Below are 26,994 nucleotides of genomic sequence, written 5' to 3' on the forward strand. Positions count from 1 at the left end.
ATTGAAAGTACCGCCGCTCAATCAAAGAGAGCGCCCTCGTCCGTCATCACCGCATGTTAGAAGGTAGGGTAGCTAGGCGAGCGATCTTTTTGTGCGACAGGAGTAGGAAAGTGCGCTGCTTAGCCGCAGTCGCGCCACGCTACGCTCGTTTGGCGGGCAGTGCTATACAATACTATCCATTACTCTATCTATTATGCGACAGAGAATTGTGCACAATATAAGGAATAACGAATAACCGTTATTGATTACGAGAAAGCATTTGAATCAGTGGAAAGCTCAGCAGTCATGCAGGCAATGCGGAATCATAGTGTGGAGTTTTATTTGAAAATAATGGAAGATATCTATAGCGACTGCAGAGCTACCATTGTGCTCCATAAAGTAAGCAATATATCCGTAACCAGCTTCGTTCCATATTCTGTTGCTGCAAAATGCACGCTAGTTTCACGTTCTCACCTCTGTCGCATAGCTGTCGCCAAAATGAGATATATCTAGATACATTCTCTCCTCTCTCCTACGATCTTTATTAAAAAATATCGGCTATGATTTAGGCCTTCCCTCCAATTCTGATCTCTGTAAGATATTTTCTCTACCTGATTTTGATCGCCTTTTGATGGAAACGATCGTCCTGAAACATTTTTGGCTTAGTGACTATAAGAGTCCGTATGTTCCCACACGGTCTCTTCGACCGAAGGAACCTTTTTGTATTCCCCGACGGTCCACAAGATATGGAAGGCGTGTAAGAGATTTTTACGTTCCCTTTCACTTTAACAGGTTACCTCCAAGTGTTCGCCGGGCAAAAACTAAATACAAAATAAAAAAGATGCTGCGATACATTAATTAGATTTTTTAGGACATCATGCATGTGCTTTACCACCTGTTAAGTAAATCTTGTGATTTCATTCGTTACTGCTGTATTTATTGCACTGATCTGAGGTATTGTCATGCCACTTTGGTTTTTCTTCCTTGCGATTTAATCTGATGCGAATTTTTTTTTCCTTCATGTAACATGAGTCTTGTGTCTATTTTGTTCTCACCGTCATACTAATTTGATGTCCGTTTTTATTACTGTGTTTTTTTTTGCCTGTGTGTATGTCTGCGCGGTTCCGCTGCCTGTCGGGCTCTGCCGCTCAAGCCCTATGAGGCTTTGGCAGGCCGGATTTCTGTACATTTTTTTAAATATTTGGCGCAATAAAGTATTATTATTATTATTATTATTATTATTATTATTATTATTATTATTATTTTATTTCCGGAAAACATGAAGCAACTGTATACATTGGAAAAAGGAATGTACAGAGTTACAAAAACCTCACTGTTGCTCGATCCACACCCGCTACTGATTATCCGAACATCTTCAGCTATGCTGGAGTGAACGGTGAAGCTCATTAATTTCATCTTGCCCCCTCCCCCACTTGTTAGCGACGCAACATTCCGACCATTTTCGAAGGAACTTGTTGTACCGGGGTCGTGTGCATGAGGAGCGGTTTTATGTTTAGCTGGTGGAGGCATAGTTTGGTGTTACACAAATTATGTACCCACCTGCGATAATCTTGTTGTTCAAGACCGCAGTATTTATAATTAAATAAAATAAACATTTCATTGCTATGCGAAGCTGTTGCTAGTTATAGCATACTACCTCTTTCTCAAAGCTGTTGCCTGAAATGGAACATTTCTAGGTCACTTTAGGCAGTTCCAAACCCATTTCAACTAATTCATACATACTCTGCTGAGCACTTGAGTACGATACTGTGCAAAATGAATGATGGTTTCATCCGCTCGCCTGTATCCCCTGGTTTTTGCAAATAGTGAAGGATACTTTTACATCACCACTGTTCTTCCCCACATCTTGAGCTTGGCATCTGCGCAGCACACGGTGGCAAACGGACGCTATTTGAATGTACTCCTTTGTCTCCCTAGGCTGTCGCCAATAATGACCCACATGTTAGTCTGTGTTGATCATTCCATACCCGCTGCAACACAATCCGTGCATCACCAGCTCGGCATCTGCACAACACCTGTCCATAACTTAAGAGTAGCGCAAAACCAGGACGACGGACAAAAGGGGAGAAAACAAACGCCCACAACACAGGCGCGGGTGTGTTGTTTGTGTGTGTGTTCTCTCCCCTTTCGTCCGTCCTGGTTTTGTGCTACGCTTATGTTATGGATCAATACCAACTTCCCCAAATTTCCACCCTGGTGAACACCTAATCCAAACATATAGGTCCGAGACGTCTCCCTCATTCTTGCTCTTTGCACACCATTGAAATATGCTCCCTCAGTCTTCAGCTGGTATGATGGGTGAAGCCGAGAAGTTCCACTTGCACCACGGGTGTGGCTTCACTATATTCATGCCGTTGTATCTGATCCAATTTTCTACCACTTTTGGAAAGACCTCTTTGCAGTGGGGGACCTGCAAGAAAGCAAAATGGTGCCAAGCGTTCGGCAGTTTGATCTGATCTGCCTCCGTCCCATGGCTTATGCAAATAGTCGCATGTTAGTATACATCACTGCGGTATTTTTCAAACCCACTGAAAGGTGATCAGGACCTCAGCTCTTCTTGTGCATTCTCAAATTTCCCACGCGGATCGGTTGACGCCGCTCGCCTCTTTCCTGTGCCTGTTGCCAAAAGTGAGACATACGTCTGGATAACAGATCGTTGCCAACTCGGTGCAAGATGATCCGTATATATTCAGTGCGGCCTCTGCACAGCATTTTATGCCAAAGCGATGTTAATTTCATATTTCCGCCTCTGTCCCAAGGCTGTTGTGAACAGAGCCGTGTGCATATGTTACTGTTGCTCATTCCAAACCAGTTGCAATGTGCTCCTTCAGTCTTCACCTCCACGGGAACGATGAGTAAAGCTGCTGTGTCATATTGCTGCACAGTTCTGGCTTAGCAGTGGCAACTGCATACCAGCCGCTTAACGTTCCGACAAGTTTTGGGAGGACCGTATTTAAACGGTATCGTATGAATGAGGACCAAACTTTGTTTCTTCGTTGGAGGAGTCTTCGCACTTTCGCTTGCTAAGCAAAGCAGATTCTGACTCTCATTAGGTCACCTGTCTCCAAAAGATATTTCAACGGTGAATTTTATCTTGCTCTACAGTTGAGGCTGAACACTGTCATATGAGTGTGCTGGTGCTACTTCGCAAATATTTTTCGGAGGAACCTGTTTCGATGGAGTTGTGTGGATAAGCAAAAAAAGTTGTTTGGTTGCCTCGTTGGAAGCATACTTGCGGATTTGCTTGCTATGCAGAGTGGATGCGAAATGCATGATCTTACCTTTGTTCAATAAGTGCTGTTGCCAAAACTACTCTTGTATACTTCACTAGTAATCGTTTCAAACCAGGGGCAAGATGATCCTTGCATCATCACCAATGCATCTGCATAACACACTGTTTCAAACTTGCTCGTTTCATCTTCTCACCAATCTGTATCTCACCTCCCTGTATTGAATAGCGAGAAGTATGTCGACTTAACTATTTCTCGCTGCCGAAACTTCGCAAGAGTATCGGTACATGTTCAGCCCGGCGTTTCAATACCTCATAAGTAAAACGTAAGCCGGGTTCATCTGCTAACCTCTCCACGGCTCTTTCCAGTGCTGGGATATATTTACATCACTGCTGCTGGTTCCACACGAATCGGGAGAAGATCTCTGCATCTTCAGCTCTGCATCTGCTTACCACACAGCGTGATGTTAACTACACCACAAATTCTGTTTATTTACCAATCAAGGCGCATTCCTTCACTATCTTGGAAAACAGCCCGTGTGATGATGCTCAGAGCAAGTCTGCGGCACAGCCAACAGTCATTCAATTTAGCCTTGAACGTTTCAACTTCTTCATTTGAACCAACTTTTTACATGTTCCCTTACTCTTGCCCGTTGGTGTGCAGGATCGTAGGTTTGCGCGTCGCAGCTGGAGCATACAATAAATCTCCCATAAGTAGCCCCTTATCTAGGAAAAAAATGAACCCAGTCTTGAGGGCAGAACCATGCTTCCGTTCTACGAACAAAAGCAGCGCACTAGCACAAACACGAGGGAAGAAGGGACGAGACATAGCGTTGCCTAGAATGTCGTACGAATTCGACCACCAGTCTACGCTATCACACTTGCGTGCTCATGGCTTGAAAATGCGCTCCCTACCAGAACATCTGTTCCCCAATAGGTGGAAAATGGACATCCAGAACACTGTACGGGATTAAATCAGTCAATGTGACCTTTATTTTTACGATTTCAAGACGCATGTAAGGAACTAGGGATATTGTATTCCCACCTCAAATCTGACACTGACGACTCAAAAAGAAGAGAAGACCTTAGAAGTGGAGTAGTGCAAAGAGTCTGGCCAAAAGAGCGAGGCTTCGAAACGGTGCAGCCCTTTTTGCGGCTGAGTGCTATACTGTCTCTGTAGCCGTAGCATAAATGTCTGTACTGAAAACAGCGTAATCTCCACCGATTTACTTAACCCAGTCACTCCAATACATTCAAGAAATTCTGTCGAACCAGCATATACTACACAACCTAAGAAAAATCACAGTGCAGGGCCACATGAAAGTTCTGCTTGTGCTCAGCCATGTTGGAATAGAAGGAAATAAAATAACTGACTTGTGTGCGGCATATGCTCGCAGCCGTGCAATCGATAAAGTCGGCATTCCCAACTCACTGAATGAAATTAACACGCAGTAATTGGAAGGCTAAATGACAAACAACTTTAGATAACTAAATAAAGTCTGCAAATAAAGTCTGTAAGCTAGATATATCTCTCAGCTCCTCAGCAACTAGACTAGATCGCATAGAACATCTGTTTGACGACTTCAAGGCCGGTATTAAACCACTTGCTCCAATCGAACAGCATATGAATTTGATAGACCAGTCGTTTTCCAAGCAACATCAAAAGCTCACTGACCTGGAGGAACGCAGTCGTCGCTCGAATTTGATTATACCTGGCGTAATGGAAGATACCTCAGAAACTGAAGAGGAACTCAAAAATAAGGTGATTTCTGAGGTCTTTGAAAAACACCTTGGTGTCTCAACGTCTTCCATTGCCCGTATACATAGAATAGGAAAAGCAAACAACTTAAACCGTCCTGTAATCGCATTCTTTCAAGATTTTAATGAAAAAAAGGCCCTGTATGCAAATGTTAGTAAACTAAAAGGTTCGGCTTTTTCCATACAAAATGATTATTCTAAGGAGACACTAAGAAAACAAAAATTGCTCTGGGAATCTTGCAAAGCCGAAAGGAAGGATGCAAAGAAGGCTTATCTCGTTCATGACAAGCTCAAAATCGGCAACATCACGTACGCTTGGAGCGATTCAACTGAACAACGGATTAGCCTTTCTCCTCTCCCTTCTAGTAAGTCTGATTGACAGACCACCTTAGATAACCCAGCTCTTTGTGACCTTGTTATCTTAAACATAAATGCCCAAAGCATAGTGAACAAGGCAACTTCTCTTGAGATCGCTCTGTTTACTCATAGCCCTGATACAGTTGTTCTTACCGAGACTTGGCTTCACTGTGATATCACTAATGATTGCATCTTTCCTCCACCATACACTGTATTTAGGCGTGATAGGGCGTCACGATGAGGCGGCGTAGCCATTTTACTAAAACCGAATGTTTCCGCTATAGTTCTAAATTCACCAGAAAACCATGAAAGCCTTGCTCTGAAAATCACGTATCGTGGCTACACTTTCATCTTATGTGCACTGTATAGGCCCCCTAATTCAGACCTGGACTATGTGTATAAGCTGCAGGATTTTTTGTTCAACTACAGGAATAAAATTTGATTCTTGCAGGGGATTTCAATCTGCCATTCATAAACTGGTCTAACGAAAACCTTGGGTGCTCTGAAAATGCTGACGCTTTCTATGGTATAATGTTGTCCCACGACCTTCAGCAAATAGTCACCGAACCAACTAGAATACATGGTTCTACTGAGTCAATCTTAGATTCAGGATTCATAAACCACTCTTTTTGTGATTACACAGTATCTGTTAATGACGGGATATCTGATCACAAGTTAGTAGTCGCATCTTTACCTGTAGTCCATGGACGTATAGAAAAAGCAAAGCATAAGAACGTAAAAGATTATTCAAAAGCACTAGATGAATCCACCCTTGATTACTTAGAATTGGCTTATGAAAGCTTTGAGGGAACCAGTGTCACACAGTTATGGAACACGTTCAAGGAGCACTGTAAATATTGTATCAATAACTTCATACCCGATAAGAAGAAGCGCTTAAAGAAAGCAAATCCCTGGATAAATCGGCCCATCATTCACCTGAAACGAAGGCTTAAACGGTTGAAAAAAGCTAAGAACGCCCGTTCTAGTCCGTTAGCTATTTTAGCAGAAGAGCTTTCTTCTAGCATTAAATCAGCAAAAGAAACATTATTTTACAGAAACTCTTCCACAATTTATACGAAATGATCCCCATAAATTTTGGGATCACCTTCGAACTTCCCACAACCAAATAAACCAAATCACTGTGCATAACAATGTGATTACGTGTCCTCAATCGATTGCGACGCATTTCAATGCCTACTTTCATTCTGTGTTTTCTAAAGAAAGTGCCAATGAACATGTATTTGACCTTCCGCCTGAAGAATCAATCACTGTATCCTACGAAGTCGTTGTTGAATCCCTACTCCGGTTAGATACTAAAAGTTCACATGGTCCAGACGACATACCAAACGCCTTCTTACGCCGTTATGCTGAATCATTAGCTCATTTCTTAACAAAACTTTTTTGTTTATCCTTATCGTCTTTTTCATTGTCCCCCGACTGGCTAACAGCCAGAGTTGTGCCTGTGCATAAAAAGGGGGACCGCGCGTGTGTAGGCAATTACCGTCCGATTTCTTTGACGAGTACCTGTTGCAAACTAATCGAACACATTATCGCTAACCACATACTTGAAACATTAAACTCTAAAGGATGCTTGTCTCCATTTCAACACGGCTTCAGGAAAGGTTTTTCAACAGTCACGCAGTTGGTTACTGCTATCCGTAACTTTAGTTCCGTATTAGATAAATCTGGACAACTGGACATAATTTTTCAGACTTCAGCAAAGCGTTTGATAAAGTTCCCCAAATAAACTTTTTAAAAAACTGAAATTAATAGGCGTGCCCTTGACCTTAGTAAACTGGATTGCTTCCTACCTACAAAATCGAACCCAGTTTGTGGATATTGGTGGCATCTCTTCCACGTTACTTCCAGTGACATCTGGCGTGCCCCAAGAAAGTGTACTAGGTCCACTGTTATTTTTAGTCTATGTAAACGACATTGTGTGTTCCGTTGATAGAAATGTTAAAATTGGTTTATTTGCCGATGACTGCATGCTGTACACCCCAATAAGTTCTGTGGCTGACCAGATATTATTAAATGATGCCTTCCGCGAAATTGTGGCCTGGTGTGACAGATCAGGAATGGTCTTCAATTCTGATAAGACTGTGGTTTTGCGCATGACAAGAAAGAAACAACCTATCCACTTTAGTTACTCTGCTTGCGGCACTACTATCTCGGAAGTAGAAAAATACAAATATTTAGGCGTTTTAATAAATTCCCAGCTTAACTGGAGCGACCATATTGATTACATCTGTTCATCTGCGTTAAAAAACTTGGATTTTTGAAACAAAAGCTCAAAGGAGCACCCAGTCACGTTAAGCTATTAGCATATAACTCTCTTATTCGGCCCAAACCTGAGTATGCGGCTATAGTGTGGGATCCGTACACCAAAAAGATATAGCAAAAATAGAAAACGTACAAAGGCGGGCTGTGCGCTTCATTTACAATAAATTCAAGTGAACTGATTCCCCATCTGCTTTAATGGCCTCCAACGAAATCTAAACTCTTTATATCAGACGGAAAATTGCTCGATTAATGTTTCTTCATTCACTCATCCAGGGAAAGTTTGGAATTTCTTCTTCACCTTATGTTACACCTTCGACTACACGAAAAACCCGTCACCAACATTCCCATGCCCTAACACCATATTTTGCAAAAACAAACTCGTTTAAATACTCTTACTTTCCGCGCACAATAAACGATTGGAATGCACTGCCCGAACAGATTGTATCAAGTGATAAGTTTGAAAATAATCTTAGAAATGAATTCTTGTGGGCAGATTGATGTGTAATGTATTTACTTTGAATTGTGTATTTCCTCATTTGTGTCATGCGTAAAACTTTTGCCTATGTAATAACTTATGGCGTTTGTAATTATGCCTTATCTGCCCTTCCTGCTTGGACCACATGAGGTCTGAAGTATTATGTAAATAAAAAATAAATAAAAAAATTTGTGACGCCCATCTTGTGTGTATAGAAGATCTGCACAAACCGGGAACGTTTTACAAAAGTAATTTCGTTGCCTTCGCTTGCTTACCGGGCATCCTACAGTATACTGCTTACTAAACAAAACAAGCATATTCGTGAAAATATGTAGGTCTTACTATAAATCACATTCTATATCACGGAAAAAAGTACTTTACGCAGTTCTATAATGAGTACATTCCTCTTGGGTACAGAGGTATCTGTTGACATGTCTTATGTTTGTCTTTTCGAGAGGCAGGTTCTGTTAAGAAACAGTGCATTCTGACGTAGTGCCTCGCATGGTTTTATGCCGCACCTCAGGCACTTGTTCCTGAGAAGGCTGAGGTCTCTAATTGGAGTGTTGGGGGCGTTTCGATCCTTGCCTAGTCAGTGATGGTCGTTCAGGTTTCGCGGCCTTCTTTAACGCTTGTACTATTACCAGTTAATCACAGTTCTTTCCTTTATGACTAGCAGTAAGTACTAACTTTAGGCTCTGAACACTACTGTTGTTTTTCCATTTTATAATATTCTGCAAAAAAATTTTTTATACGTTCAGCTTGGCGCATGAAAGCCTCAGATGCTTACGTGCCACTTAAAACAGCATAACAGCTTCATAACTGCTTAATTCAATTCTAGCCATATAAAAGTTAGGGCACGATTTGGACCCTAGGGCGCGGTGAAATGTTCGGTTGGAACAAGCAAATTCGCTAGCACGAGAAAGCCTCCGGGCTACCGAACATTTCCCGTGCGTAAGGAACAACGGAACATCAGAGTTGCATGTAAAAAAAAATTGGCGATGATTACTTTACTTCCTAGTGCGAAATTTCAGCTTTTCAGTTGTTTCAGCTTTCTGATAGATTGAGGGAAAGAATTCGAGCAAGACATGTAAGTACAATTACAGACAGCTTATTTTTCACCCATATTCCTTCAAGAAACAGTTCACTAACAGTTCTTGATTGTTGTCATGACAGAAGCTTTGTGGACGGAGAAATAGTTTGAGATATGCTCGACTTGCTGCACCAATGCCTGGTTCTCAAAGATGATAGGTCTGCGCAAGCGTTTCGCGAGTTGTCAGAGCTGTTGGAGCCGTTACGAGCGAGAGGAACAGGATGTTATTCAGAATAAGTGGTAAATTCCCGCTTGTCTTTATATCTACATCAAAGTCCCCAGCCACCTTGCCACCCTGGCAGGTGGCAGCGTTTCTGCCACAATCTTGTCAGTGCTGAAGCATGCAGCGCACATATGTCTCTAACGCCAGGTAGCTTAAAGCACTATTGAGGTGTCGAATGTTCCCAGAGGGCACTTATGCGCGTTCCCTCTGGTTCAGGTGTCCACCGATATATGTGGGACAGATACTGCGCATTTCATTTCCTCAGAAAAATACCGAAGACACTTTGGCAATTCTAAGGCGCGCTTGGCGAAAGCCTTGTGATCAACCCACTGCCTCTTCCCCGAACCGTTTGGCGCGGAATCATGGGGCCGCTTCGGAGGCATGGGTCACTCGACTGCAACGAGACGTCTGGCGAAGCAGTGGCGATCTAGCTGCCACCGGCGACGCGCGCACTCCCGTTCCACCGCTACTGTGTGACGTCACAGTTGCTATGCACAGCTGCACCCCTCACTGGCGCGCCGGTTGCTAAGGAGGAGAGGAGGTTGCTCTTTTAATTTCTCCTTTCCAAGCTTAAAGGTTGTCGACTGCTGGTTACAACGGGCAACAGCGACGCCGCGGAACGCAGAACCGGGCGCCCAAGAGCTGCGCTCTGGAAGTTCACACGATTGGCGCAATGAAGCAAAACTCAACACTAGCGTCAGGCGTGGTAATTGAACTTTCAAGCAGAGATGATCTGCTCTCCGAAACTAGTATCATAGCTCTTGGCACCTTCTCACTCGTCTGGTTTTGTGAATGGCTCTTCCTAACAGCCAGCAATCTGCGCTTACCACCATTCCGCCCTGCCTCATGCGAAACTGAATTCAAATGCAGGCGTTTAAATGCTGTGGCCATCTCAGACTTAGGCAGCACGGACATTTCACCCATGCCTTAATTACCTTGCTTATCGGGAACCTTCTCAAACCGCTGACGGAGTTGCTTCAAAAAGGGCCTCCACAACCCTGCCCACAATCCTCGTCTCGCACCGTTTCACTCTTTCAAGCATTGCAACTGAACAGTGGAATGCTAGGCACGTCGGCGGTTGACACGTGTGAAAATCAGTGACAGTTAGCTCAACTGCCAAAGTACGAGCGTCGGCTGCTACAGCCATTTCTTCAAGAAAATTGTAGAAAAGACTAGAAAACGTCAAGAAAAGACTTCGGCTGCCACACAGTCTGAAAAAAACAAACTCCGTGAAACACAGCCCCTACGTAAGATACCTAACTTGACTGTCTTCTTTTATTTTGTACTACGGGAGGCCGCAGACCTATTAGCAATCTACAAAAATAAACTAGCAGCTTCAGTAGCATTCTTTTAGAGTAAATGCTGCGACTCCACCGTTCCACCGTTCTACTCGTACATTCAGACTGATCGTCTGAAGAGCAAGTCAGACTCGCTTCGCGATCCTCCTCTAGAGTGCGAGCGACACTGCCTATTCCCGCTGCGTCACCCAACTCTGGTGCTCCACCGAGAATCTAGACTAAAAGTGACTGCAGAGGAACGTCCATGAGACGTTCTGTGGCTACTGTGGCCTGTAGTCATCTAGTCCTCCATGTAGAGTTCAAATGCAGTCTATCTCGCCTTGTATTGCGAGCAGGGTATCTTATGTAGAACGGTGGACTACACGCGCGCGCGCTGCTTGGCGGCCCTCGACAGGAGCTTCAAGGCCTTCTGAAGGTACACCATGCGAGGCCCGGGCTACGAAAGTTCGTTATTTTTAAGCCCAGGGACCAGCCATTCTCATAGTTCAACTTGCTGACATAAGTGGTTTTATTCCTCCGCGTACATCCCGCAGAAGATGCACTTTCATCTGTCCGATTTTCGGAGTAGGAGGTATTCAGGAGGGTACACAAGCAGACACCCATGGATGGAACTCTTGGACGGTGGTTATAAATGGGTTTTTGTGTATTGGTTTCTTGGGATTTAACGTCCCAAAGCGGCACAGGCTATGAGGGATGCCGTAGTGAAGGGGTCCAAAAATGTTGACCACCTGGGGCTCTTTAACGTGCACCGACACAAGTTTTATTGCATGGCCCTTAACCAAAGATACTGTCCCACATGTCCTAGCGAGTTTTTCTTGAGCACACTCACATCGGTCTTACTGTTCTCTGGCTTAGCAGCAAAGAAAAAGCGGACGGGAGTATCGCGCTCTGTTTGAGGGAAACGAGTGGTGCGTAAGAAATCACAGCAGCTTATGGCGGCGCTCCTCCTTTTCTAAGAAGCGGGGCAGACGGAAATCTGGCTTTGGTAGTAGTGGTCACTTGGAATGAGCTGGTTAATGTACAGAGACATGATTTTTTATGCCAGTGAGTGCTGTCTGAGCTTGCAAGCACTGCAACTCGCGCCAGCAATTCTAAGGGAAAGTTCATTCCGTTTGTGCAGTGCAGTGATGGCAAACACCTTCGCTCTCTCCACCAACTTCACAAAGAGGAGGAGATTACATCTCATTGCGAAGTCGTGGATCCGTGTAGGGTGTGGAAACAATTTCCGCGCTGTTTTCTTCCGGCTGCTACAGTGGACTGCCAGCCCTAAGATAGGCGCCTCGCACTGCCCAAGTTTCACGTCGATTGCGCTCGAATACTTCGGTTCATGACCTGTATGACAAATAGAAATACCTCGTGTGACCACGCCCATTGGCTCGAGGTCAGTGGTTCGCTATCAGCGAGGGCGAATGGCTGAGTGCGTTAATATGGGACCTCTTCATCTGTACGCACGAGGAAGCCAGTTGATCCTGGAAAAAACAGGACCTAAACTGCTGGAGACATCCACTCATTTGTTCGCCTTCTGTCTTAATCACGTGCAATGCATCTTTTTTTCAGGTAACCCGCTCTAATGCATGAGGGTATAGACGGCGCAGGTGCGTAGGAGGAAGCCATTTCATCTGCTAACTGGACATTCTCGAGCATATTAAGCAAGTATACGACGCAAGTATGAAAAACAGCCTCTCCCCAGCACTTTTGTCTCCGATGCCAATGTAGTAGCAGTTTATGGCTTGGTTCGAAAAGTCGACACCTGCCGTACAACTGTAGTAAAAGGGAAGGAGTTCTGGCCTACAAAAGTACTGTTTTTAGTGTGCTATAGGCAACCATCGCGTCATGAACCACGTAGGATATATTCTGGTGTAGTTGGAGTCCATAATGTCCACACTGTTGTTCTTAGACTCTAGTAAAAGCCCGTAACCTACACTTCTGCAGCTAGAACAATTTTTTCCTGGCTCCTTCTATTCAGTTGTTTTCTTTGGGCCAAGTAGATGCTTCCTAAATCAGTTTTGGTGAGCGGTTCCTCTAGCCCGTAACTCTTCCCAGCGAAGCGTCACAAGAATGCCGTGATTGGTAAAAAAATTGCGTTGAAAGCACCTCAGGCAACGACAGGACAACACACGCTTCAAAAAGTTCATTTTCTGAACTTCCGGACTTTTCCGGATGCATAATAGTAACCATCTTTATTTATAGATACTGTCGTCCTAAAAATAAGCCCATAGCAGATGGGTTATACACATTAATGTTCGGTAACACAAAAGGGCGAAGTAAGAGAAATATAGAGCAGGGAAGGCGTCACCGGCAAACTTCTATGCAGAACATCCAGTTTTTTTAAGCAAAACATTATCACCAATTCAAATCACACCATCGTCCTATTCAGGGTAGCTAGCCACAAGTACAGCAGTCTGAGGCCTCTATGAACAGACAGATTTTTTTCTTCCAAGGGATCATATGATCTATGACCTGACCTGGCATAGATAGGCGCCGTTGTGCGTACAGGAAGACCAAGCGTACTACTGGTGCATCTGGTGGGAAACAAACATCCTGAAGTTTCACCATGGGAAGATTACATATTGATGATAGAGAACGCGCCTCCTTAGTTAATGGGCTTAGGTCAATCCCCTGGTGACAAAAGCATGACCTACATAGAACGGAAAATTCAACATTTGGCCTTGAAATCATAAAAAAAAATTAACTAATTTTAAAAGTACAGTGGGCGATAATGGGTCAATATTACTCTCTCGCCAGTGTGTCACCCTCTGCCCATGTCTTCCAGGAAACTGCAGACGGCCGCAGAAGGGTGGCCTCCACCATGGTGTCCAGCGTGTGCGGTGGCCAACACTGCACTCTCCCTGCCCGGCCGACCACTAGCGAGCTACCTCCCAGAGACGCAAACGATCAGAAGAGGGGACGGAGCCTTGGACGCCAGGAGCCCCTCTTTCTTAAGCAATTATTATGCGATACGTTTTAGAGCAGCCCCGCCAATCATTAACGGGTGATCAATCGCTAATCTCCTCGAGTTCTGAATATATTCCAATTCTCGGCCCCATATCTTTGACTCCCAAATGTACACGCATTCTGATTCTATTTAAATTCTGAGTACTTTAACGCGCAAAATGTTTCACATTGCTAGATCGCGGTGAGTTGTCATATGACTACAGGCAATGTGGCCTAGAGGAGAAGCGATACCCCGGCGCATTGGTAGGTGGCTGTTTGAAACACAGCTGACAGTGTTTAAAATAGCGCCTGCAAGCCAAATTTTTGCAGGCCGTTCTTCGGCAGGCAGTATTTTTTGCATGTAGGCCTGATGTTGTCAGTCTTTCACTAAGCAAAAACTGAAAACTGTTGAGTGGGGGTCTCCGTCAATTCCTTCTCACCCCTACAATTAGAGAATTGGGAGAGGGGGATGATTGGTAGTTGGCGAAAGGCATATCTCCCTCAGGAGCATCTAACAGGCTCAAGCTTCACTCAAATATCACCGCCTTCGTGCAGTTCTCGCCTTTATGGCTCTCCTAACACTATCACATTGAATAAAAAGGTGGAGTGGCCGCATAGGGCCGACGAACCAAACCGCCAAAAGTTGTGCGACGCGCCATCATTTGTACAGTGATCGCTGACAGAGCTATGGTCTCCTGTCGCATGTCGTCGAGATGGTGAGACCAGGGCCAACCCCACAGTAGGCTCTACTGCCCGAGGAATCCCTGCTTGCCCGCCGAACAATCACTTCTCCTGACAACGACTTTGGCGCTCACACCAAATTTCAACTCTACTAATAGGATAGGACACTATTAGTGCATTGCGAGATAAGGCATACAACTGAACAACTGTTTCTTAGCGTGCTCTACCGTTGTCTATTTCGTAAGAACCTGCCGTAGCTGCGTCACTGCGCAGCGGTTTGGGGCAGCGTATCGCGTAGAATGTAACTGGCACGGAAGCTTGGTTCTCGGCCCGCTGTACGAAGAGTGATCCCATAACCCCTTGAATAATACCCCACTCTCCATCTCAACATGCCTTCCAGGAAACTGCAGCAGTCCGGCGCCCGCGGCAGACACGAATCCCGATGCCTGATACAGCTGCCGAACGGTGGTTCCCCACTTGGCGCTGCCGCCTACCGGGAGAGACGTCGGCATAAGCCGCGAAAGAGACGTGGGTTGGAAACCGGGAAGAGATGTAAACAAATAAAGCCATTTTGTTTGTGCGATTGCTCCGAGCGTGTCTCTGTACGCTTTCGGTATAGGAATGGCCCCACTTTCATTTTGTTGCGCTCTTTACACAGCTTCGTGTAAAAGAAAGGCCGCGAAGTTCGATAAAATCATCTGAAATTTTGCATGCCTGAATAGCAGGGCTCGCAAACGTAAAACCCCAGTACATAATAGCGCTCGGAGATGCCGCCAACGTGAAGCCAAGGCTATTGCAGCGCTTAGATGAACTCGACAAAAGCATTGGTGTCTCCGTTTTGATGCAACGCGTACGGGTAGTCGGACGCGTAGTAGAGTACGCCTCGTGCCTCTGCTTCCAGAAGCAGCGCTTTCTCTTTAAAAAGTGACGCGACCTGTACTGTGTTGCGTTGATTTAAAGGCTGCAAATGAGCTGTGGCGCATTCCGTGATTCATAACACTTGCGCATTGGGCGCGTACACTGCAGAATACCGGGGTAACATTTATTAAAATACATTTCAGGGATTTAGAAGCGGAAGGTAGTGTGCTTAGCCTGGGACTCCACTGGTGACATCTTTGACGTCGTTCGTCCGAGTCACAATGCGTCCGCTCACCCCTCCCGCTTTGGCTGAGTTATATCAATGACTTCGTTTTTCTGGTGCGCCCATACCATATGCTACAAGTCTACCTTCTTCCCGCTGAATTTATTTATATTCTCTGGAATCGGGGCTCGGTGCTTTTGGCGTGTAATATGTAGGGAATGTGAATGCCGAAGTCTGCAGTCAACGGAGGTAAACTTTGTTTTTGCAAAGGATGTTTGTCTGGTGGTGGATATGTCTGGCTCCAAGCTACGAAGTTGTAGTATCGCATTTCATGTAGCAAGTGGTTTGAATTGGTCCGGTTCCGCTTATGCGCTCTGCTGTTCTAATTTCTTCAGATCTCACTTGCACCTGGATAGTAAGAAAAGGGCGCTAAAGTCGTCCTGGAATGCACCACGGACGACTGGAGCGTGTTTTTGCTACCACCGAAGTAAATGTCAAAAAATGAGAACGGCGGAGCGCCTAGTCTCCGCCCTGGTCGCGATTCTTTCGATCAACCCTGTACACCTATTTGGGTACCGGTGGAAAAAAGCTAAGCTAGAAATCAAAACAGCTGATCTTGACACCAATATAATGTGCGGCTTGCATTGTGTGAATTTAGACTGCAGCAATAAACACCATGAAGTTCGGCTTGGATGCAGTTTATAATTTGTGTGCACACGGTCATCTTGCATGAAGTCTTCGCGGCGGCGGCCTGACCCAATGGGCTGTGGCGTTTTCTTCGAAGGTTTCCCGCGTTCTAACTGCTAAATCATGCGTAATAAAACTGTCTTCAGTACCTTATTACGAGCACATTGTGCCCGTCTAGAGGTAGGTGGAACTATCAGGTAAAGCCAGAAACAAACAAAAGGCAAGAGGCAGAGGGAACCATCAGGTAAAGCAAGTTTTTGCTCCCTGTATATAGCATCAATGCAAATAAAGACCTGAGCTTCAAAAACTCCCTTTAGCATCTCCTGCTACATTCTCTTATTTCAATTACAATACCTTTTTACGGCGCTGCAAAGGGACAGCCTGCGCAAAGCACACCACATAGATGCACTCGGCGTATTGCAACTGTGCAAAAGCGAAAACAAGACTTATTCGGCTGCACCTTTTAGCATTATGCAAAGAACAACGGGCTGTTTCGCTTGGGCGACCTCGTCTTCAGCTACAGCCTGCTGTGTGAGATCAGGCCTCAAGACATCTTCTGACCAGTTAAAGAGAACGTCTTTGATGAGCGACGCATTTGGTCGTGTCACCGGAAGTTGCCTTTAGTTGCTGCCCTGTCCGAGGTAGCTTCATGCACCTTAAAGCATCGTAGCCTCAGCGCGGCCACTGTGAGGAGTATTTCTATTCAGGTGGGCGCCTCATATTGCCCATTTGCAACGAAACTTGCGTCATAGTCGGTGTTCATAAAAATTGCTCCAGCAAACTGCCAATGACGTCATCAGCAATGAAATAAATTTTTACCAATGGACCGGAGGAACCATAGACTTCAAATATAGACTTCAAATGAGCACACCGATAGGCAACTAAACCGCGTTGATTCGTGGTGAAAAAAGGTGAACGGAGAAAAAACTAAACTCTTCTTGTCCGTCGTCTTGTGTGACTGGTTTTTTCTCCGTTTACAATGTACCAACTGGCCCGCATTTCAACCCTTCTGCAAAAAAGGTGAACGTAGTGTATGCGCTGCCTTACGACTGGGTGCAAATGAGTAGGTGCGTCATTAAAAAAATAGAAATTGATGTCAAAGTTTTCGCCTTCAAAGCACGTAAGTAAGTGCGCTTCGTAAATATTTATTACTATTTCGTGGTAAGACCAGTGGAGAAAGGCTGATTTAACGAAACACCAATCGAAGGCTAGGCCAACAAAACCACCAAGAAAACTAAGGTAAGGCAATCAAGAAAAGGATTTCACACGTGTCCATCTAAGAATGCTATCTCTTTGTCCAGCAGTACGACAGAAGCAGTGCTAATGCATTTGTCACCAGTGTTAGTAATTTGAAAGGCTTATATTATTTCTCTCCTAAGTTTAGTCCTTGCATGTGCCCGGATCGAGGTACTGCTGAACAAAGGCTTGCATTTATGATTCGCGACATGCTCTGGCAGGCGGCGTCTTTCACTGTTTTGTACTGTCCTCTCATGTTCCCGCGGTGTGTCGTCGACGCATTTTCCCGGTTGTCCAATGTATACACAGCCACAAGTTAGAGGAATGCTGTACACTAAGTTGGTGGCGCACCCTACGTACCTTTTTTCACATGACTCCCGCTTCCTGGACATGACAGTGCAAATACTAGACAGACGATTGGGAGCTGAGAAAAGAACATTCACGTAATGTCTCTGGCCTATCTTTAAGTTGTGGGAGATTTTGTGAATATACGGAATAACCTTTATGCGTTGTCTGGGGTCTGTGGGACTCGAAGGCTTCTTGTCTCCTTCTTTTATCTTCTGTAGAAGACTCACAGTAACACGCCTGATGACGTCGTAAGGGTAACCTGCTTTCTCCAGACCGGCGACCTGATTTTAGAAGATTTTTGAAGAGCGCTGCTCGAAGAAGAGCCGTGACTAAGCCACGTTTTATCAATTTAGAGTTCGCACTCTCATACGGAACGAGACTCTTCTTTGAGCGTCGGTTCTATTTGTAGCACAGACGGCATTCGGAATCACCAAAGATGATCTGTATATAGAAGAACTGGATGCAGTCGCCATGCGGGAGTTCCCAGGTGAACTTAAGGCCTTTGGATTCAATGGTGAACAAACTGACGATCTCAAACACCAAATCTTCAAGATTGCATTCTGACGGAAAATCTAGAATAACTAGGTAGTCATGAACGTACCTCAGGATTTTGAGTACTGCCGTTCCTGCCAGTTTTTTCTTGATACGGTTGTCCATGGAAGACAGGTAAATGTCACAGAGTGCCAGTGCGACTGCAGATCCAATGCAAACTCTATCTTTCTGCACCACGGTGTAAGAATACATTCTTACACCGTGTTCTGCACATAAGATTTTCGATCGATGGATATTGCTGTCGACTGCAGGTGATTGCCCAGCGCCGTTATAAATGCTTTTGGCTTCTACGGAAATAAACCAGTTGGAAGTTGCTTTTCTGTATATGTCGTGTGTGTTTCTTTGTTGTCCCGTCTTCTTCGCGCAAGCACGTACCTGTTCAAAAATGTCAACTACGGACACTCAACACAAGTACATATAAAAAAAGCCCAGCTCCTAGAACACACATCTCCTGAACATGTATGCGCAAAGCAGATGTAGAGTCAACACCTGCGGCTCTTGCGCACGCAATCCAATTGCTCACAGCGTAACTTATAGTACTGTGTTTTCAGACTACAGCCACTTGTTTGAAATCACGGCAAAGACCTCCCGTTCAATATACTGCGGCAGGTAGCTGATATCCTGGCCTGCACGCAGTGCGGACAGTAGTCGGAACGTCTTCAGTAGAGCTGGTGCGATATCAAAGACATGCATCTCAGAGTTGTCTATCATTGCAAATTCACTGAAAACATGTAGGCTTGTCATTCGATGGTATCGTTTTGATGTATGGCGGACTCGTGCAGCGAAATACAAAGAGCCGGTAACCGACCAGACAGCATCCCAGGCGCCTCCACACGCAAGAACTCGGCTGAGTCTTCTACAGCACGCTGTAGCGCGAGTTCTCGGAGCTGTGCATGTTTCCGAAATAGGTCTTCTGGATGGCACTATTGCCGCCAAACACCTAAAGTCTCCTGTTGCAAACAAGTAAGGAATGTGTGCGGCGGCCCCCGTGAACTAAGCCGCTGGCCACCGGATACATCCTCCTAACGGTGACCTTGTGCATGATTGTTAGCTGTAGACATCGTGGTGAACCTGGAACTGTCCCTGGGCGTCATTGCGTCCGCCCCATACGCACATAAGGTCCGCAATGACTGAATCAGAACGGAAGCATCGATACCGTCGGTTGTGGCCCTCGGAGTGGAAGTACTGCCAGTGCGTGGTGTTCAATTCCAGGGTGTGCACGTCTTGCGAGGAGCTGTCCACGTCCATGGCGCCAAAGACGGACATGCACTTGCCTATAACGCATGCAGACTGGCCGTCACACTACCATGGCACCAGGCCGCATCCTTCAGTACTCCTCCACATATTCGTGTAGAAGTCAAAACCGTCCATGGCGCTGCAGGCCTCGTATCACCGCGTTCCGAGATGTAAATGCTGTTGCCGCACGCTTCACCTCTACATTCCAGCTCACATCCTGCAGGGATGGTCCAATACTAGATGCAATTTAGAACGCTGAATAACCTGGCCGCGCGAGAAGTATATTTTTTATATCCCTGCAATTATTGTATAAACGCTGTAGTGGCTCCGCATACTTTTCAAGGCGACGGCAAGCACACAGAGCAGAAACCATTATTACGAAGTACGAAGAATTGGCAGTTTTAGTTTCACGTACGCACAGAGCTTACTTGCGCAAATGCAAGAAGTCTACGCAGCCTACGCACATGCAGTTTGAAACCCTTATAGCTACACGTACGCGACGAACGCCGCTTGTTGTTCCTGGTTCCATATACTAACAGATACGCACACTACTGTAGCCACACTAATACAAGACGAGTCAAAACCAGGCCAGTCGAACTGCGTCGGAGCATTGCAACGACGACGACAAACGATACCTCGTCAGGATTAACAGCTGGAAAATCGCCCTCCTATCTGAAATACAAAAGTAATTCGTCAGTTAAAACTATATGCCAGGATAAGATTAAGCAAACTGAGGGCGTATGCAGCAGTTTAGAGCACGATATCGCCTCGAAGGATGAGCGACGAAGCTGCTATCGATCTGAAGCGGGCGCGAAGGGCGCGTCATGTTGTCAACGCTACGTACGCAAGAAACGCAAAGACCGCAACGCAATCTCACGCGGGGGCTCAGTCGTTAAGGCGCTCGTCTACTGAGCAGTAGTGCCCGGGTTCGAACCCGACCACGGCGGCCGCGTTTCGATGGATGCGAAACACAAAACATGTTGTGTTGTGTTGGGTTTAATGGCGCATAAGCGACTAAGGCTATCATGCGCCAAGCTGAAGTTATGGAAAATTGGTTTCAGCATAGCTTGAAAACAAAGCGGATAAAAAAGGTAGTGTAAAGGGCCTAAGTTATTTTTACTTCCTAGTTGATGAAAGACAAGCATTTTAAAAATGTCGGATTGCATAAACTTTTAAGCGTTGGGTAACCTCTGCGGACATCCTTGGCTTGGCAAGGATCTCGAGGCTCCCGACAACTCAGATAAAGACCTCAGCCTCCTTCTCATCAGTGAGAAAGCGGCTGAGATGTATAACTGTATGTAGTGAAGCACAAGGTGAGTAAATTACACTTTGTGAAGAACACTGCCTTCCCTTAAAAAGCTAAAAACATAGGGTATACTGACAAGTGAATCTTCGCCTAAAATGAATGCTGGATGAAAAGAAATCTATTCTTTGTAAGAGGTAGTAAAATGTTTTTTCCTTATAGATTCAAGTTCCGTACATGAGAATAATATGTGGTTTACTGCTAGTTCATCTCCGCACTTTTCACAAACAGGTTTGTCTTCTTTTGTAAGTAGGAAGTTGTGTGTGAGATGTGTGTGTCCAATACGGAGACGGCATAAAAAAACTTCGATGAATCGTTTTTGGTGTGAGCATGATTTTCATTCGCCTAGGATGGGTTTTACTAAATGTAGCTTATTAATTCTTTCAATATTCCATTGCGACTGCCATTTATTTCTTAGCTTCACTGTACCAACTTCATACAATCATTATAGGGGATGTCCACTTTCTTTATTTCTTTGTTCCGAACTTTTCCAGCGCATTCATCTGCTTTCTCATTGTTAGCGATTCCAATGTGGCTGGGAACCCAGCAAAACTTTGTTTTCTCCCTGCATTGTGGCGCTTGTTATGTTGTGTATGATATCACCAATTAGTGGGTCACTGAATTGCTATGGTGAAGTGAGGTTAGTATGCTCAGAGAATCGGTGTAAATGATGCTGTTCTGAATGTTCTCATTTATTATTTTTTCTAAAGCCACCGCGACTGCGTGACACTCGGCAGTGAAAATGGATGCACACTCAGGTAGCCGTACTATTTTTTCCCAATTATTCTGAACGACAGCACTTCCGACGTAGTGTGCTGATTTTGATCCATCAGTATAAAATTCTTCGTATTCTCCGGATTTTTCATTTAGTGCTAAATATTCTTGTAATATCTGCTCATGCGGTGTGTGTTGTTTCCGAAATTGTGTTAATGTGAAGTCGCACACAGATGGTAGGCAGTACCAAGGAGGGAGTGGATCAGGTTTGCGGGCAATATAAGGCAATGTGTTCATTATATCTAGTTCTTGGCATTTCTCTTCAAAGCGGAGAAGAAGTGGCCTGATTGCGAGAGGTTTGTTGGTAATAGTTTTCGAGAAGGGCACTTTGTAACGAGTGGGTAACAGATGTGTATAGGCTGGGAACGGATCTTTAAAATATATGAGCATGTGAGCATTGTTCTTTCTCCCAGTGGTGGTTCATTGGTTTCTATGTACAGGCTATTTATGGGTGATGTCCTGTAAGCACCAGTTGAAAGACGCAAACCCAAATTCTGCACAGGGTCCAGTCGCTTCAAGTACGATGGCCTTGCTGATCCATACACTATGCAACCATAATCTAGAACGGAACGTACTACAGAGCGATAAATCTGTAGAAGGCATACCCGATCAGAGCCCCAATGTTTGTGTGAAAGGACTTTAAGTATGTCCAGTGCTAGAGACGCTTTCTTTTTCAGTGCGTTTATGTGAGGCAGGAAAGTAAGTTTTTGGTCGAAAGTGATGCCTAGAAATTTGTGTTCCCTTTTTAATGGCAGTTCGGTTTGGTCTAGGTGTAATGTTGGATTTATGTGGAAGCCTCGTTTGAGTGAAAAAAGTAAGGCCACTGTTTTCTGTGGTGAGAACTGGAAACCATTGTTGTCTGCCCATGTTGTCATTTTGTTGATCGTAAGCTGTACAGCCTTTGTCAGAAGTTTGGAGCCCAGGGGGTTTTCTTTTGAGCCACACTGTGTCGTTCTTAAATGATCTCTAGCGCTCCCAATTTCCTGGACATGAGAACATCTCTGGTACTGCTTCCTGCAATAAGTAGGACTTCCATCAATGCTCCTGGAGTCCCATTATAAAGCATAGAAGTTAACCCCCTGGGCTCTAAACTTTTGACAAAGACTGTACTTGTCGTTCGCATGTAGATATATTGGAAGATGTGCACGCTATCTGAAGATCACCAACATACACTGAATACATAATGGACCTTGGGATTATTTTCTTAATAGAGTTCATTATTACAACGGAGGGTTGTGCTTAAAATGCACCCTTGAGGCACTCCATTTTCCTGAAATTCCTCGAAAGGGTTGAGCCTAGTCGGGTATTAAATGAGCGCTTAGGCAAAAAGTCTTTAATGGAGTTCAGCATTCTGCCACGGATGCCGTGCTCAGCTAAGTCATGAAGAATCCCGAACCTCCAGGTTGTATCATATGCTTTTCTAAATCAAAAATGACGCTAAGACAGTGTTGTTTGAGTATAAAAGCTTCTCTGACAGTATTTTCAAGGCGGGCTATGTGATCTGTAGTGGAGCATCCCTTCTTAAATCCACACTGATGGATATCAAGAAGTTCACAGGATTGAAGAACAAAAGTTAATCTTATATTAAGGACACTTTCAAAGGATTTGGCGAGACAACTGGTTAAGGCTATGGGTCTATAACTGCTAGGAAAGGTTGGGGGTTTACTAGGTTTAAGAAACGGTACAATAATAGCTTTCTTCCAGGCTTCAAGTATTTTCCCTGACATCCAAACTGTGTTAAAGAATATTAAAAGTGCTTCTACGGCAGGCTCGGAAAGATGTGCAAGCATTTAATAATGTATTTCGTCTGGTCCTGGAGCAATTTTTTTTCCCGACAGATAGTACTTTATTGATTTCTTGGTGGGTATTTAGACTATTGTATTCTTCATTTGTGCCTCCACTTGTTGGGAGCCTCTGTTTTTCAGCTGTGTTTTTGTATTTTAAAAAAGACTGTATATAGTGAGATGAACTTGAGACTGCAGCGAAATGTTTCCCTAATATGTCTGCCTGCTCCTCTATGATTGTTTGTGTGCCGGGTGTTGTTAAAAAAGGAATTGTGAATGGGTAAAAGTTGCCATTTAATTTTCGAACTTTCTCCCAAATGTTTTTAAATGGGATCTGACTGTTGATAGATGAAACATAATTCTGCCATGAAGCTTTCTCGGCACTGCGACGGACGTACCGAGCTGTAGCTTTTACCTTTTTAAAATTCAAGAGATTCTCATAGGTCGGATTCCTACGGAATTTACTCCAAGCTCTATTTTGTTGTTTTTTAGCCTCCTTCCAGTCATTTGTCCACCATACTTTATGGTTTTGTCGCGCTACTCCTGACAGTTATGATGCAATTAGTGAACTTTTCGTTTATCTGGTCGATGGTGAGATTATCTAAAAGCATATTTTCCAAATTTGCCTTTGCTCTAAAGAGTGACCAGTCGGCGAGGTGAAGCTGCCAGCGACGTGGCCTTGTGGGGATTATTTCCGATGGGGATTATAATGTGATTAGTATAGGGAGGTGATCGCTGCTATTTGGAGTGTCAATGACATCCCATTTAAAATCGTTAAAAACAGAAGGTGAACTAAACGACAAGTCTAAAAAGGTCATTTTCCCTGAGGTAGGGGAACAGTATGTGGCTTTTTCTGTATTTAAAAGACACACATTATTTGTGAGGATAAAATCTTCGATTATTTGACCCCTAGAGTCACAGCGCTCGCTTCCCCAAAAAAGGGAGTGAGCGTTAAAATCCCCAACTACCCCCCCCCCCCCCCCCCCCAAGTTCATTGACAAGTTCTTGTAAATCGTGGACTGTTAATGTAAAATGTGGAGGAATATATACAGAACAGATAGAAATTGTTTTATGGCTGACGACACTGACCGCAACGGCTTAAAGTTTTGTTTTGAGTGTGATTGCTCGAGCAGGGACGCCGCTTTGCACGACAATCGCAACGCCTCCAGAGAGTCTATTTGACTGCTCATGATCGCGTCTAAAGGTTTTATAATGTTTCAGGATATTTGTATGTTGTGGACCAAGACTGGACTCCTGAAGAAATAAAACTACGGGCGAGATTGACCCTAGGATATCTTTTATGTCATTGTAGTTCCTCAACATTCCTCTACAGCTCCACTGAACTAGGAAAGCCATATTTATGTTTGGGATAGGAACGATTGAGAGTTTACTTATTTTCGGGGGCCGTTATGACGGCCCTGTCTTTTTTCCGCTCAAGAGAGCTGTTCCGCCGCTGTAAAGCAGGCGGACTGGGAGTTACGTCCATCACCTCGTAAGAGGTGCTGGACGACCGCGGGGAAGCCGCGGGTGTGTTAGTGTGAGGCCCTTCTCCGACGGGGGGAAGTCCTGCGGGATGCTGACCCATGGGCCGGCACTCCCTGGCTTGGAGTTGGCAGAGCAGCTTTCGCTGTCCCTGCCTGGGGCGTGGGTGGCCCTGCTACAGGCTCAGTGGAACTGGCCTCGGCAGGTGCCGGAGTGCTGTGTGGTGCTACGCCCCTGCGAACCACATCAGCGAAGTTTGGTTTTGCTGAGAAGGAGAATGTATTTGTAAGTGCAAAACGCCGTCTGGCTTCTTTAAATGAAATGTTTTCTTTGGTCTTTATGTTGATGATTTCTTTCTCCTTTTTCCAGGACGGACACGCCCTGGAGTACGCAGTATGGTCTCCTTCGCAGTTTGCGCAGCGTAGTGCTGCGTGACATTCCTCAGACTGGTGGTCCTTTGATGCGCATTTCGCGTAGGTTTTGCGGCCGCGGCAGCTCTGTGAGCCATGGCCAAACTTCTGGCAATTGAAACAGCGACGGGGATTGGGTATGTAGTGCCTGACGTTGACTTTCAAGTATCCGACATCTATTGTTTCGGACAAGCTGCTGGTGTTAAATGTAAGGACCATGTGTTTAGTGTCTATTTCCTTGTTATCCTTGCAGATTTTGATCCTGTGGACGTCAATTACATTCTGGTCGGAGAGTCCTTGAAGCATTTCGGTTTCTGTTAGGTGGATAAAGTCAGCTTCTGAGATAACGCCTTTGACTGAGTTGAGGGATCGGTGGGGAGTCACGGAGACAGAAATGTCCCCTATAGAAGCAATGTTTGCAAGTTTCGAGCACTGGATGCTCTCGCGTAGTTCAAAGAGTTTGTCACCACTGGACATTTTGGATACCTTGTAGCCAGGCCCTAAGGTATCTGTTAGGCATTTGGTAACAAGAAATGGGGATATGATTCGGGCTTGCTTTTCTTCACAGCTACTGTGTATAACATGAAATTTTGTGAAAGTTGGTTTCTTTTTCGTGAAAAAGTCTGCTTCTTCGTTCCACCCTCTTTAGAGAGAGCGATCAGGTTTGAAAAGGGGGGGAGCCATAAAAAATTTCTTTTCTGTCATAGTGCCAGCCGCCCACCATGGAGTCCAACAAGGGGACGCGACAGGAACTTGAAAGAAAGTCCTGCCCACGCCAGCTGTACACCTTAACTATAACCTAATATGACTCAACTCAGGGTAGTTGGTCACACACGGTTAACCCTCACCGCGAGGAAAAAGAGGAAAAAACGAAGAAGAGAGGAGGGTACAGGAAAATTGCAAGAAAGGAAATAGGAAAGTGAAAGATAGAGGGGCGGACAGGAAAAGGCGACTGCCGATTTCCCCCGGTCGGGTCAGGCCGGAGGTGCCGTCTACAGGAAGCTGGGGCCAAAGTGGTGTGTTGCCTCCGCCGAGGGGCCTTAAGTGTCCAAACGCTCGCCATCGGCTCAACCACCAGGATACCCTTTTCCCCGGACACGGCGATGCCACGCACGGCTAAGCGCGGGTGCTGAGGTCCGTGGTTTAAGCATTGCTCAATATCATCCCCCTGCGGGGATGTCCCTGCGGATGCTCGGGATACCCCGTGGTGTCGCCACTCACCAACGTCTGCATGCTGCAGACGCCCCCCTGCGGGGGCGAAACACAAAAGGCGCCCGTCTGCTCCGCGATGTCAGTGTACGTTAAAGATTCCAAGGTGGTCGAAATTATCCCGGATACCTTTACTACGGCATCTCTTTCTCCTCTCACACCCTCCTTTACCCCTTCCTCTACGGCCTGGTCCGGGTGTCCGCCGAGTTATACGAGACAGATTCTGCGCCATTTGCTTTGCTCAAAACCAATTTTCATTTGAATCTCCCGTACGGCCCTGAGACTCACGCAGACCCTTTGCGTAATGCGCTGGCGCACTGGTCCCCCGTAAGAGCTCTATGTACTATTGGGGAGAAAAGTGGTATACTCCACGCGGCGGGAGCCGGAGCAACGGAAAACTGCGTTGCAATGCCATCTACAGGCGCCATCTCGGACCCAGATAGCCAATCTGTGACCTTTATTATCAGCAGGCCTGCCGCTTGGATCGTTTCAATGTTTAAAAAATGCGCTGCTTCCACGACAAGTTAGCCACGCGCGCGCGGGCATTTGATCGCATCATGATGG

Source organism: Amblyomma mixtum, chromosome 7 (assembly GCF_055824585.1).
Source record: "Amblyomma mixtum isolate Tamu chromosome 7, ASM5582458v1, whole genome shotgun sequence".
NCBI lineage: Eukaryota > Metazoa > Arthropoda > Arachnida > Ixodida > Ixodidae > Amblyomma > Amblyomma mixtum.